This window comes from Columba livia, chromosome 6 (genome assembly GCF_036013475.1).
Source record: "Columba livia isolate bColLiv1 breed racing homer chromosome 6, bColLiv1.pat.W.v2, whole genome shotgun sequence".
Taxonomy (NCBI): Eukaryota; Metazoa; Chordata; class Aves; order Columbiformes; family Columbidae; genus Columba; species Columba livia.
This window is the reverse complement of record NC_088607.1, coordinates 12,466,567-12,481,933: the sequence shown is the minus strand read 5'-3', so window position 1 is coordinate 12,481,933 and position 15,367 is coordinate 12,466,567. Positions and strand designations below refer to the sequence as shown.

The 15,367-nt window shown below is 41.1% G+C and overlaps 2 long non-coding RNA genes across 2 annotated transcripts in view; both read right to left on the bottom strand.

Annotated features, from left to right (window-relative positions):
• Window positions 1-355: 355 nt before the first annotated feature.
• Window positions 356-2,370, bottom strand: LOC135579847 (uncharacterized). Its single transcript, XR_010473666.1, has 3 exons — window positions 2,192-2,370; window positions 1,800-2,061; window positions 356-1,390 (listed from the first exon to the last, which is right to left on the bottom strand). It is a non-coding gene; the product is annotated as an uncharacterized LOC135579847 (long non-coding RNA).
• A 12,190-nt stretch (window positions 2,371-14,560) lies between these two features.
• The window catches only part of LOC135579846 (uncharacterized), a 46,633-nt gene continuing 45,826 nt past the window's right edge, over window positions 14,561-15,367 (bottom strand). Inside the window, exon 3 of the long non-coding RNA XR_010473665.1 lies at window positions 14,561-15,324. This is a non-coding gene — a long non-coding RNA (uncharacterized LOC135579846). The remainder of the gene's footprint in view (window positions 15,325-15,367) is intronic.

Below are 15,367 nucleotides of genomic sequence, written 5' to 3'. Positions count from 1 at the left end.
GATATAACTACAATATCGGATCATGCTTCTGTCTTATCACGCCTTCTAGCTCTAAGTCATTTCTGAGCTACTGGAATGGAGGAAGCCATCAATAAGGTAGCTGCTAAAAGGGACAGTGCTCCTGTTCCATGAGTCATCCTGATGGTTGAACCCTGCAAGTCTACTGGGCCAGTCATCACTGGTCCAAGATGACACAAGACAGACACACTAGTGACTTCACTTAATCTAAATTCTTTCATTAAAGTCTATACAACTGCCTGGGGAAATGTCCATCCACTGAAAATTCTTCCAATTTTAGATATCTTGCAGATAAGTAGTACAAAGTAAAGGCAAAGATCATCTTTTCAAGTGTGAGAAGGATGGATGTACTTGAATTCTTCAATTTACCTTTGAAGCTACAAAAGAAGTCTCTATTCATCAAGAAGCATGGTTATGAATATACACAGTTCCTAAGTTTATTCCAGTGAGAAATCCCCGTGAAATCAGCAGCAAAGTTCTCCACACAAATGGAGCTACACAGACATGTGGTTCTTGCCAGGTTACAAGTTGCAGAAGGATCATCCACTATGGTCTAAGGTGTTGTGGGTAGTTTTTTTCCCAGGACTAGGTGGCCATATTGAAACTCCACAAAGTAATACAGTCAAAGAAGTAAAATTTCTGATGACCAGGACCCTTAATGACATTCTGGATTTGATGCCAAAACCATGTGTAAAATATATTTTATACACGTCTGCAGAATTTGTTAACTTCGTAGTTAGGTTATCAATATATCTGTCTTGTAATTCTTAAAAACAACCTTAGATAATCATGTTTTTCACTGAAAAAGGGCATCCCATAATCGTACATCAAAATTATTGCCCAAAAGACTAAGTCTGCCAATAAATTATGAGACAAATACTCGACACAAATACTCAAGACAAATACTCCTTCCCTCCCGTTATAAACCACTGTTCTCCCTCCTTCCTAGTAGTTTTAAATACTAATTTCTCCAAAACTTTCATACACAAACTTAACAGTGATTAGTTGTTGAGATAATCCCAAAGTCAAAATATCACTATTAAGAGGATTAAATAACTTCCTGCCTGAAGAAAAATGTCTTTGCTTCTTCCAGCTACTCCCTCAGTATTGCAGGACCCACAAGAACTGAGGCATCATGAGCAGCTGGAGAGAAGAGTAGTCATCAGTCACCTTTACATGGTCCTTTTTTGTGGTGTAGTGATGTCTTAACACAGGCCAGGGAAATTATTCAGTTGGGACCACGGTGTAGAGTTCAGACAGAAGGTTGTTCTCAGTTGCCTAATCTTTAGGGTATTGGAGTCAGGTCAACAGCACCCGGATAGTCCCTCCACTGTTTTCCATCTGGTAATGACTTGTGCAGAGATGTCCAGATCTGTTCAAAGGGACAGGCTCTCCAGCATGAAAAGTGAATTTGTTACCCAGGCTCAGAAAGAGCATCACAGAGCAGAGAAAGATATAGAAACTCTCCCTGCTCCCTCCTCCTCCATCTTCTACATCTGACTCTTAAAAAATAACCTCCTCTGTTCATCCAGGGAGTCCCCTTCAAACTCTTGCCACCACAAACCAGGACAAGGAGTGGCAGCCCCTTTCCACACCACTGTGGCATCCCTGCCCTCTATTTAAAAGGACACAGTTAGTCAGTGTTTGGGGGAACACATCTGTCACACAGACATAGTAGCATCACAGACAGAAAGAAGATACACAGCACAAGATGTTATCAAATCTCCTCTAAATACCAGGAAGAAAAGGCTTTTTTTTTTTCACCCTAGAATATTACTCACCTCACTTGCTGCTCTGTCATGTCTTGCCTTGCTCTTCAGTGAAAGAGAGGAGATGGGCAGAGCAGCTCTATTATCTGAGCTGCCCACCCCTCTGCTCCTAGGAGGGTGGAGGGACATGCTGCTATTAGAGGCCATGGGGCCTGGAAGCAGCAGCGATTTATAAGCCACTTCTACACGATATTAACTCACAGTCCACACCAAGTTTAGTGACATCACTGCAGGTGCCCACCACATTTGTTTGCACAGCAGTTCCAAAAAATACCTTTAAAAAAAAAAAAGGAGATTTATTTTGCTACAGTTAGGCTATGAGAATCTGTTGCAGACTGAGAACAAAGAAATACCAGAAGACCGGTACAAAGAAAGCATTATGGGCATAGAAAAACCAAACTTACCCTCTCTGTAACAAACAGCACATTTGTATTTCTCAGCTTCACAATACCCCAGGTTAAATGCTATCCAGTGAAGCAAGAGAATGCAAAATATTTACACTGATGACACTCAATTCAATTAGCACTGCAGGCAATCAAGTCAGACACCTCTAAACTCAGAGCTCTGCACTGCCTCTGCTTGGCTACACTGGCTGCAAAAACCCAACACACCTGTCTTCAATCAGCACATTTATGAGGTTTATGAACTGCATAAAGGGATACAACCTGATTCCTAAGCACCCCCAGACTATTCCAATGCATAATATGTTCTTCATATATATGTATATATATATATAAAAATATATATGCTCTTATATAATATATGCTCTTATATATACTCTCCAAGGAAGGAAGGTTCTCCACATGGGGAAACTAAGGTGTAAGAAAGCAATTACCTTTATGTTATTCCACACAGGATGACTAGGATGTCAGTGTCCTGATTTCCCGCTAGGATCTACTGGAGGACACCCTGTGCTGCTGCAAACCTGTTGCCCTCCACAGAGGGCAAATGGACTTGCTCAGCTCAGAGATAGGACTCCTGCATCGCAGGCTATCAGCAAAGCTGTTTGGAGGAAAATGGCTCTTTTCAGCGCTCGTGCTCAGGATATAAAAGACCATAATCTGGAACATTATACAAGGTCTTAAATCCCTTGAAAGAAATGAATTTAAGAAATGTATTTAAGGGATTCGGTTGAACTGCACCTTGGAAACACATTTCCCAGCACTTGAATAGCTTGGACCTGGCCCAGGATTCCTTCACATTTGAAAGTATGAGAGTCACTTTAGTTATTCAGAAAATGACAATCCATCAAATGACCACATTACACAACCTTCTGACCGGGTACCACACTCGCCACGTTACAAAAATGCAAATTACTGAAAAATATTGTTGCTAGAGAACGTTTTCCCCCCATATCAAACAGGTAAAGGTCACTGGAATTGGAATGGAGTTTTCTGACTAACATACTAGGTGGCGGAAGTCCTCGGACACGTTCCCTGGTTCACCCCACTGGTATACACAGGGAAACTGTTTTTCTACTCAGGATGCAGGGGAGGTGAGCTGAGGTTGAAAGATGATTGCTTGCAGCCCCCTACAAAAATCCACAGTATCAACAGCATTAAAATAATGCAAACATCATTAGTGACAAAGACAGATTTATTGCCTCCAGCCAGACTATGCTTGTTAAGGGAGCCCTGTACAGCTCCATGACTGGATATGAATTCTAATAAAGTTTGTTTAAAAATATGGTGGTATTCCAAATGCAACTGTGCAAAACTGGCAATTCTGATTTTAACAAATCTATTCCTTCTAACTCCTCAGAGACCTACAGGTTTGCTGAGAAAGGCCTTTTTTTTTGCTTTTTTAAACACCTCTTACTAAGAAAAGAACAAGTCAGAGAATTTTCTTATTTGCACTCCCCAGTATTGTGGTTCTACTTAAAGGAAGCAATTGTTTATTTATATCCACGTATATTGTGAAATTGCCCAAATACTCATGCATGCAGAAACCCACACAGAAATTCTATTCACAGTAATGAGGCATAAACAATGCTCTAATCCCAGAGGAGGATGGTTGCTTGAGTTCCTTCACCAGAAGGTCATGTTCACTTTGAGATGATGCTGTCAGTGCTTCCATCAGTGCTAGATTTTATTGGAAAGAAATTGAATGAATTGGATACTGATCGATATCCTGCGAACGCTTCCTGGATATACAGGACTTCTGGAAAAAGTATGACTGTTATGTCACTGAACAATTAAGTCTGGATTAGCCCGCAGGTGTAGAAGGAATCCGTATAAATGGCAACTATGGAAGAAAAATTAAGAAGACAAGGACACAACAATACTGAGTGCAAGGAATGTGATCTAAGGACAGATGCTTCATCCCTCCTTTTGAAAGAGACTAATTATTTGTCCACGCCATGGATTTTATAGGAGGACCTGGAGCTTAAATTAAAGGTCTGTTGGTTTCGGAGTGGGATTTTTCAATATTACTCACATTAGAAGTAAAAGCAAAAAAAAGTTCACAGAACATTTAGCAATACACAGCCAAGTGACAACTCACCATGCTACCTATGGTGTTGCTTTGTGGAGGCTGTGGTTTGGGAGGCTAAAGCCATGGTTGAGCAAAAGCTCCAACACTTTAATGCCATCCCCACTTTGACTAAACTGCAGGACAGTCCTACCAGTCTGACCTTCTGGACTTCAAGTGTGGTTGTAGGCAGCAAAGCAGGGGATAGTGGATCAACAGATTAGGTAAGTAAATTGATTCACTTGAAAAGCTTCTGAGGGAACAGGAAATTAAGACAGGTCTAAAGACTTATCCATATAGAAATGTGGGTACAGTCTTTAAGCTTGGAGCACACCAACACAGTAAATAAGAAGTTCCTACATCTTTCTTTACACTGTTTTGGAGAGTGTACTTGAAAGAGAGAGAGATGCAAAGTTGCTCGTTTGATACTGTGTCAGGAAGGGCGTGTTTCAGACTTCAGAGATGCTACAGAAGCAGCTACAACAGTAAATAAAATTATTAAGAACCTGATGTTTTTAACTGCTATTTGTGTGTAATCACTCTTAAATAAATGAAGGGAAAGTAAATGTTAGGAGAATAATTTGCTGGTAATCAAGAGTAATAAAGTGAGCAGCTTCATTTCCTTTCCAGGCTTCTCTGACTTCAATGCTGTTTTATCTCCCAGAAGTTTGACAGCAGGAGGAAACAAAAGGCAAAGTAATGCCATGATGGGAGGCGGGGTGTGTGAAGAAATTCTGGGCTCTCAGGGCTCTGGGTCTTGGTCTTTTTCTCTCACTTTACCCTGCTCTGATAAACCTCATCTGTTCAGCTGCGCATTTTGACAGACTGGGATGGGAATTAACATGATGCTGAAGACTCTGCAATACTGGACATATTGCCTTGCCCTGAGAAATACTTTTCCTTTCTGGAAAATGGGCCCTTCTCTGAGAAAAAGTTCAAAAATCTTTTGAAGACAGATGCAAAGAGTCTCACTGATTTTGATGATGTTCAGATTACCCCTGCTCTTTAACCACCTAACTTGCAGACTTTCACTTAACAATTAGACCATAATCTATTTACAGAACCGAAGAATAAGCAAATGGAATCAACCTAATTTTTATAACCTAATTTCCATTGATTTTGCTAACTGGAAGAGTGAAATTTTTCTCCTTAGGAGCCCATATTTGGGATCTGAGTAGAAATTCTGTTCCAAGGTTATAATGTTAGTATAGTTATCTGACATAACTAAGCAGAAGTGACCATTTGACTCAACCTGATTGAGTATTAATAATGGTTATCTCCTGTGCACAGCAGTGATGAAGGCACACAATCCTGTATAACCACAGAAACAGTCATGCACAGGTGTTTATTATTCAGTTCTACATTGTTCATCTAATCATTTTTGAATGGAAAAGAAAATTCAATTCACTCCAATCACAATACATTGTTGCTGGTAAAATTGAATATAGCTTCAACAATGAAAACAGAACTGCCAATAAATCTATGCTGGATGTAAACAAGGGCGGGGGAAACTTTCACAGTTGTTACACAGTATTTTAAACAAACAAACTTCGATTTTGATAATGACTCTACTCTCAAAGCACCTCATTCTTTTTAATTTATCCTGTCATTAGCCTATTCAGGAGGAATAATACTGGTCATAGAAGAGGAAACATGAAGATTAGATGTTTCATGAGAGTCCTACACACCACCTCTGAACTTCCTCCTCCCTGTTCTTCTGAACCGTCCCTCCACCTCTGCACTCACACTGTTCCAGCCAGGGCTGGGCTGTGCTCAGTCCAACACCACTGACACAAGACGCAGTCAGGGTCTGCAAGGCAGCACAAGTGACTAATTTGAGTGAGATTATCCCAAACAGCTCTGTGCAGAATAGCTGACACATCTGACGACTTCAGCTCCATCTATCTACAGGGCATGCCAAAGGCCACAGAGGAAATCCCTGCTTTCCAGCTTCATCTGTTCTGTCACTTTTTCCAATTTATCCTAAGAACTTCTTCACATACTCCTGTTCTTGAGCTTTCCCATGGCTCTACAGTTTAACTATTCCTCTTTCCTTCCTACTCTTTCATCTGCCTTTGTGCTGCCTTTGGTATGTCCCAGGAGCTTTAAAAAAATCTGACTCATATGGCAGGGCTTGGTCCAGGGCCAGATATAATAGTGCTGCTGACAGGTTAAAGAAGAGGAATGATGGGCTGTGCTGCAACATGACAGCTCCATCCTCACCTCATCCCACAGCCTAGAGCAAGGATACTGAACAGGATGAATGGTGAGATGATTTTTCTCTTAGATTCCTGTGTAAATCCATTTTATCACACCATTCATAATTTGGTATAGGCAGAAAATGAAGCAAAGGGTGGAAGATCCAGTATATTTGCTGGTGAAATTTATCACTCAAGAGATCAAACATCTGACACTGTATAGTGGAAAAAATGAACCATGTAGAAGTGAGATCCCAAGGCCCTGGTTTGACAGCTGGGACATGACCCTTGCAGACTGACTGCCCTTAGTGCAAAGTGTTGGGAGGGCAAGCAAGGTTGAGACTTCACATCCTAAACAGCAATGGCTTTTCAGGGAAGGGGATGTGAGTAGGGGCTAGTACATTAAACTCTTACTTATCAGAGCACTGTGATTAGATAATGACTCTTTGCAGTTTCAGCTATGCTTTGGAGCAGTACAGGCTAATCGATCAGGTGATCAGTGCTACAAGGACGTTTTGCTTATTGTGTCAGTACTTGTCCACAAATCCTGAATAGAATTCAGTTTTTAAAAAAAACCCTATTATTATTTTTCACACTCTAGCATAGAATACAGACAGATTGGGTGAAGTAGACCTTCATATATATTGTTCTCTTGTCCAGGTAACTATCTTATTTCATTCTTATCCTTAAAGGGTAATTCTCTTTGGAGGCTGAGAAATAGAGCTAGAACAATAAAACTGGGTCATGGGAAGCACTGTGATGGGAAGAGGTAGATCTAGTAAGTCAGGAAACATTTCAAGCTGGATGGCTCCACTGGATGTGGGACCGTCCATGAACAAGAGGTTTCCACACTAAAAAGGTTATGAGAGACAGAGAAGCTTCCATCACTCTTACCAAAGTGGTCACGGAGACTTGACCTGTCTCTAATATAACATCTTAGGCTAAACATTTTAGACCATTAATGAATTTTGCAATCCACCTTCCTGGAATACCTCTCCTTCTCAGTCTACTTTCAAGTGAACATCAAGTCTTTTGAATCATACCACAGTTTCATTCTGACTTTTTCTTATAAACCAATGTTTCAAAGTCCTACCACAAGAGATATGTCAGCATGGAGGACTTTTGTCAGGTTTTTTCCCCTCTTTAATTTCTTTCCCTTAAAAAAGGGTTCTCAGTGGAAAATTCTTATTGATGGAAACTTCTTCACCTGGCTGAGTTTATTTACAGAACCAACAAGGAATTGTTCATCCCAACATCTTTATTATGCTTTCCCTTTTGAGGTGGGAGCTGAGGCACAAAATAGTTTAACTGGTTTGCCTAATGTGACACAGGTAATTTGTGGGAACTGTACCTAAATCTGTGGCACACGGATGCTTGAACACAAGGCTCTTCATCTGCTTCTCCCTTTTGTCTCCAGCTTTCCATGAATAGACTCAAATAAATTTATGACAGGAAGGAATAAATCTGAAATCCCTATTATAGAATATTTCCAAGCAAGGATTTAATATTCATCTTATTCTAACCAGACATTTGATGCCTTTCCAGTTGGAGCGAACAGACTTGTAAATGTTGGACCAGGGTCTGGCTTTCAATAGCTTGATGTTTGCAATGGATGGCCTGGGCTCCATCTGCAGATGATGAATAATTCATAGAAATCAAATGGGAGACACCTGTAAATGACAACTGAATTCAAGAAAGACAGCTCCTTCTTTCAGTTTTCAATGAAAAGAAGAACCAAATTTTGGAGTAAAAAGGAACCCATTGTCCACATGTCATTTAGCCCTCACTTTTCCCTACTAAATATCTCTCCCTAAGCTGCTGACAGTAACCTGGGAAGAACAGGACAAAAAACTGAAGACACACACTGTGGTGTAATAGGCTATGTCAGCACTGTCCTTTGCTAAATCTCCGGCATGTCTGTGTATACCTCAGGAGGGAATTTAATCTGCACAACAACTGAAATTGCTTCTATGCCAAGAAATACAGAATGTAATTGCATTTTAATTTTTTTTACTATTATTATCTCCCCCTTTTTTCTGGATTCCTATTTGGAAACTTTAATGGAAAACGTTTACCCTATTTAAGAAACAAACACACAAACTCCAAATACTTCCCTTGTTGTCACTGGTTTTGGAGCTACCCATGTTGATTGCTTGCAGAATTTGGCTCTCTTAAAAATCTCTTTGTCAGTCTTGGTTCAACATTTAGTTTTCATTAAATCAAAAGGAACTGACAAAAGGAATAAAAGTAAAGGAGCACAGAAATTAAGCACCAGACTAGCCAGGGTGGGGGGTAGGAGTTTAGTGCTAAAGAACCCTGGGCCAGCAGCACAGAACTGTGCAGTCCTACAGAAAAAGGGTCTTTGTGCCATTCAGATGATGCTGACATTATAAATCCCTACACTGCGACTGTTTGTTTCAGAATGCAGTTCCCCTTGCATCTCTGTTTTATCTTCTCCTTTACCCTAATCCTCAAATTACTGAAGACTGCTTAGATTTTTTAGCAGCAGTCTCCAAGATTGGTAATTTCTGCCTTAAACAAACAAATCAGAAATGGACACCTGTGGTGGATGTAAAAGCTTCTATGCAAACATAAACTGAGCTTCCCAGCTCAGCAGCCTTTCAACGAAGACCATTAAAAAATAGTTAAAGTTGACAGCTCTTCAGCAAATTCAGCCTCCTTTCTTTTCTTGTTGCCATAGCACCTCTTCTTCAAATCCTACCATCTTTATCAAAGATAAGTTTTCAGCTCCTGCCCCAGGTTTGAGGCCATGTCTGAATTTCGTGATACAGCTACACCAGATGCCTGAGTCACAGAGACCTTCAGCTAAGTCATGCACCCTACTCAAAGAAATACCATAACCAGACTGCCAAAATTTTCTCATTTTTATGTATATATTATATCCTCTGTGGCCTAGGTAGTCTGTGAACAGTACACAAGGTGTCTAATAATATCTCGTATCTAAATAAGCTTTTATCTTGCTAACTTTTATATTTTCTTTATCAATGACAAACCCCATACATAAATGATATTTTTCTACTGAATACAGTTTCCTCTTGCACAAGTAGACATACTAATACTGATATTCAAACCTGAGCCAAACCTGGGATGAATGTCTGAGTTTGGCACAAACCATTATGACCTTCTGCCAATTCTTCAGTTCTTATACAGACAGGGTGCAAGAAAAAGCAATGGCCCTTAACACAGGCATATAAAACCTTCAAGAGAACAGCTTTGTAGCTGTGGATGGAAACTTGAAGTGGTCCTGGAACAAAACCAGTAGCTATTATATACTTTTAAAAGTGTTCTTTGCCTTCTCATTCTCTGCAAGTTCTTGTCTCACTGAGTTCACAGCCGGGGCTGCAAAGCAGCATTGACATCAAAATAATCAATCACTGTAGTTATTATTTTAATTATGGCATAGGGAGAGATTCCTTCATTTAACTGGCTTGCAGATAATATTGGGCTTCAGGCTCTCATATTGACTGCAGAAGAAAAGTACCTTTTTCAGCTTTTTCTGGAAAAAGCAATGAGGCAAGTCCCAACATTTCCAATGACTGGCTTAGGGACCTGCCCAAGAACTGCAAGACTTGAGCCATTAGCCCTCCTCAGCCTGCCTAGATTCGAATTCACATTTTTCCTAAGCTGGGCTTAATCACTGGTTTAACAGACATGGAGGGAGGAGTGAAGGAAGCAGCTCTGCTCTTCTTCCTTCTGAAGCTGAATCACTGTGTGGCTGAAGATACACGAGGTGTAAGACAAGCAAGAGCAGTAACGTCTGTGGACCGGAGACATTTTGAGCTTGTGTTGTTTGTCCAGTCCAGGCACTGCCAAGCTCTCAGCACTCTGGGAAACAAATGGTGGGCATGAAGGACGCTGAGGTACAAAGTGAATAAATAGGAATTCTTTCTGCTTTCCTGGATACAGGTAGACTGCAGTTATTCAGGTACCAGGTACTTCAGCAGTGGGACTCCTTGTCATGAAAAACTGGTTATTCAGACTGACTTGGGTTCAAAAGTAACTGTACAAATTAATGTGTAGAAATCCTTGGAGGGCTATGAAATGTGAGGATAATACTTCTGGCTCAAGGAGTGGCTGTGCTGCCAGTCACTGGAAGGCAAGACTTTCTGGCCAGCAGTATCCTGAGCTCGTTGTTTTTATTCACATCTAGGCATGGGGATAGAGGAAAGATACCAGGTTTGATGGCCTTCTGATCCCTTATGGTCATCCTTACGTTTTCAAGCATACCCACACTAATTCAGGCAGTGTCGAGGAGCACAAAATCAGTCCCACAATGTACCTTCTTAGAGCAGAGGCTGGATATGCAGAAAAGCCCTTGGGACATGCTTTGTAGGTATAAAGCCAACACGTCTACACAAGTCTCTGCTACAATGACAAGGTTCCCTCTGGGGTGACTGCTCTGAAGGCTCTGCTGTCTTCTCTCCCAACATCCAGCCCCTCTATCAAGCCTGGTACAGCACCAATGCTTTCAGGGAGAGTGTTTCTTGGTTTAACTCACTCAGCTGACTTCCCTGTAGCTCAGTCCAAGAAAGCCAGTTGCCAGAGCTCCATCTTGCTTTCCAAGCCTCTCTCTGCTCCTTCTTGGTTTTCCTTGGCATGGGCCTTTCAGCAGACGTGAGGCAAACACTAGACATGCGACAGCTGTGCTGGCATAGCCAGAAAACACATCAGTGGGAGATCCAGAAGAACAGATGCAACCCAGCAAGGACTGCTTGCACAATCCCCTCTGTGCCCAAAGCAGTGCCAAGTGCCTCAGCAACATGTAATGGGCACCATGCCCTCCAAACAGACAGACATGAGCATTGACAAACCAGAGATCACATCCAAGCTTGTTTTGGGGCACTTGTCCTAGCCAGACAAGTCAAAACAGATGGCCAGACCTGTAGATCTTTGTGTTAGACATCTTAATTACACAGCATATTTACTGACCTAATTGGAAAGGCTCTAGTTTTCAGGACCTTCACTGTGTGCAAAACTGAGGCTTAAAAAGATATGTCAAATGTGTAACAGGGGAACAATCGCCCTATGGAAAGAAGCAGCTCATTTCTCTGTCCTTGGTAGATGATGTTTATATGGGAGGGAGCTGGACTATAATTAATCAGATTAAATTCAGAACAGATACGTGCAAGATATCCCAGTGAGAAAGAAAAAAGCAGACTCAGTGAAGTGCAATGAGAAGGAGCTGGCTGTGCAGCTGGGCTGCAGATCAGGCTCTGAGGATTTCTGTAGGCCACAAGACTAATGGGATTCAGTAACACACTGCTGTTAGAAAGGTGGACTGCTTTCCAAAATAGGCTCTTGGCCGCCAGCAATTTGAAGCTTGGGGAAGGTGGTCGCTCTGTACTTAATAACCTTCAATGGACATTTTTTTTTTCCTTGCTGCTGAATTTGCAAGATCTGCTCTATAACTATTTCAATGCCCTCATGAGGTCCCATGGTAGGATATTATTTTAGACATCCTACATTAACAGACATTTAGACAAGATGGAGAATATCCAAAGGAAAGCAACATGGATAGTAAGATCTTGGGGAAACATGATTTACAGAGAAAGGCAATAGAAATTAGGGTCTATTTAAACTGAAAAAGTAGCAGAGGTTTGTAATGATAGCTCTCTACAATGTCAAATGCTCTCAAGATCACAGACAGAGCTTACGTGTTTTCTGAAAGTGACAGGACATGACGCAGTCAACTTCATTTGTTAGTAGGACATGACAATTTAGGATTGAAAATCAGGCATTTTGCATGCAAACTTGGAGGAGGATTTTTAAGACATTCAACTATGAATTACAACAATTAAAAATACCACAGATTCTAAGGAAAGGATGTGATTAACAAGCACTGTCCAACCCCACAAGACAGCAAAGACATTTCTACATCACTGCCACCACAGAGTCATGCTGCCTGTATGATAAATCAGGAAAACCTTTCAAAAGAAATTTCAGAAGTCCCTATTTCTCATATCTTAACTTTTTCCCCAGTAACTTTTTACAAAATCATTCTTGAAGTTCTAGAACTTTTCTGAGGTATAGTTGTAGCAGCAGCTCTCCTAGGTCACGGGGGAATATCAGCAGAATAAGATGCTTCTGAAGACGAGTAAAGAAGGCAGATTTAATATTAACACTTTAGGGCTGAGCCTTCCTACGTGTTGCTTTCTTACTTGTTCCAGAGATTAATGAAGCCAGTTTTACAGAAAAGCATGGCTCACAATTAGCAGGGTGCTGGGATTTCCCACATGCATATAAGCTGATGTCAGAAGGGACCTTCATGTCTATCTTGTTTCAGAACAGGCCATTTCACTTAATAATTTTTGCTCCATGGTCATATTTTAGGGGTTTTGTTAACTTTTTCAATGCACCTGGCCTTGGACAGCTGCAACTGCTTTGCTGGATATCAGATCCTTTCCTTAGAGAAAGAGACTGAGTAGATACACCTGTACCAGTATCAGGTTAGTATGTGAAGTGACAGATCTTCAAGAGTAACCAACAGACACACAACCGTATAGAAACACACACACAGTCTCCCTGAGATCATCATACAGAGGAAGTATTTTCCTCAGTACATTAGCAACAATGCACCTTGATAAGTCACTGGTTCAGATGCATGGAAAATCGAATATTACAAGTGTGTCTCGTATTTGAATTAAAAAAAAAAAGCCCAAGATCTAATAAGCCTCCTAGCATTTCTGATATTCTCATTTGGAAGTTACAAAGTAGGCAAGCTGGATGTGTACTAAATTCAAGAACAAATAACCACGAATGAAATGTTAAGAATACAAAGCCAAAACCACTTCCAAAAAGCATAAATAGAGCATCATTACAATTGGTCAAATGCCAAATTAAATGTAAAAAGAAGCTAAAAAAATAAAATCAGACCAGAAAATGTTATTAAAAATTAAGCTAACAGAAAGTGTATATTTTCTTGCTTTTGTGATTATCAGAGTAATTTTTGGGGAGAGAGAGAGGTAAGTTTTAAAGGGGAGGTGATAGGTTTGCATGTCAAAATGGCAGGATGCTCTGGTCAACACCTAATGTAAAGTAAATAATATAATGAAAGTAAATAATATAAAACGTATGTTTCTCTTTCAGATTGTGTTCGTAACAGAACAACTGAGTTCTCTGACCAAGCGATATTGTGGACGATTTAAGTGGTCGTACAAGAGATTAGATGCAGAAAGGATACCTCTATTTGCATTTCTGAAGCATTGTGAGACTATGTCCTAAAACCTAGCTTTCTGCACGTCGGGGTGTTGCTGGAGGAGAAATCCTGGACATGTCTGGGGAGCACTTTCAAAGCAGTTGGGATGCCCAGTCTCAGCATCAGGGTGACCTGGTAGAGCAGATGACCACTGACTGTTTGCATGGACGGTCTGAGGAGGCCACAGAGGGTAACAGTCAGCCACCAAGGACCTGCTGCTGGACACTGCCATGCTGGCACTTCATGGAGTGGACAATGCCATCAGGTTTCATGCTCCATCCTTCTCCCTGAGCGGTGAGAAGTGCAGATCATATCAGAAAGGCCTGTTCATGTGCTAGGGACATGGCTGGGAACACCCTCACCTTTGCTGTCACAACAGGAGCCACCTTGGACTGCCCTTGCTTACACAGTCACTACCAGAGCAATTGCTTTCAGGAATGGATGAAGACAAGGGGAACAGCGTGGGAAAGAGAAGGGATGGCATAGAGCAGGGCAACTCCATTTCTAACACAGAAGAGAGAGACCCAAGAGAGATTTTTGCAGAAAGTGAGCTCCTTCAGAGGGGCCCACACTGTTTATAAGGGGCCCAAATGTTCTCTAAAGCTCTGCCTCATCAATATGTAGGAAAGGATCAGAGGCTAACTCTGCTTTCTCATGTCAAGGAGAAGAAAAAGCTTCCTCTATGCTTTCTGGAGTCCTCTTGTCCCGTCTTCTTTCAACCTTTCATCATTAAAGAGAATTCATTCTGCAGCCTGATCTCCTACTGGTCATGAAGGACCTGTATTTCTGTCCCTGTTACATAAATTTTGGAGTTAACATAAGATCTGTGTAGGGCTCTTCCTAAGCAAGAATATTGACACATGGTGCTATCTGGAAACAAGTGGCTGGTCCTGAATAACTTATTCCAGCAGAATTTGATGTTAAGACAAACTTCAGGCAAGAAAAGAACCTATCATCAAGGAGACTTAAATACAGATGGTTGAGAATTTTTTCTCCAAATATTTTCTTGACTACAGAGACATTTCCATTTTAAATTGGATGGAAATCCAGAAAAATCAAGCATTTATTTTTCTGACATAAACTCAGCATTTTTTCATCAAAACAGTTTTGATTTGTGTTGATCATAGACTCTTCTTTTTAGTAAAATCGAGTTTGCAACCAGATGTATTTGTAGTTTTAAACAAAATAGGGGGCTGGCCACTGTTAACTGTAAGACTTTCTATTGAAACTTGCTTACTTACAACATCACTAGGACACCTGCTAACAGAAATACCACTGCATGTTGCAATTGTTGCAGTCACCACGATTTGCACTTGCATTGCAAAAAAAACCCATCCATTGCAGTGCTGGTGTCTGAAGGAAAACTTCAGGAAGCGTTAGCAGTAACTACTTCCCTGCTGTTTTGCATGATTTAAAGACTATTAGGTATTTCACAGGTTATGTTTTAGACATGTCTTCACCTCTCTCAGGTAGAGCCATCTCAAGGCTTCTCATCCATGCAGGCATGTCTGGAGGGAGCTGTGCTGTCCTGTGGCAGCCTGACATCATGTGCAAGGATCCAGGGCCATGAGCCAGACAGTGTGAACCAGGATCCATGGCCAGTTCAGGTGACAGCAGGGCCTGGGCTGTGGCCAAACTGAAAAGCAAATGCGAGCTGCAAGCAAAGAGACAGAAAAGCTTTGGTATTATCCTCTGTG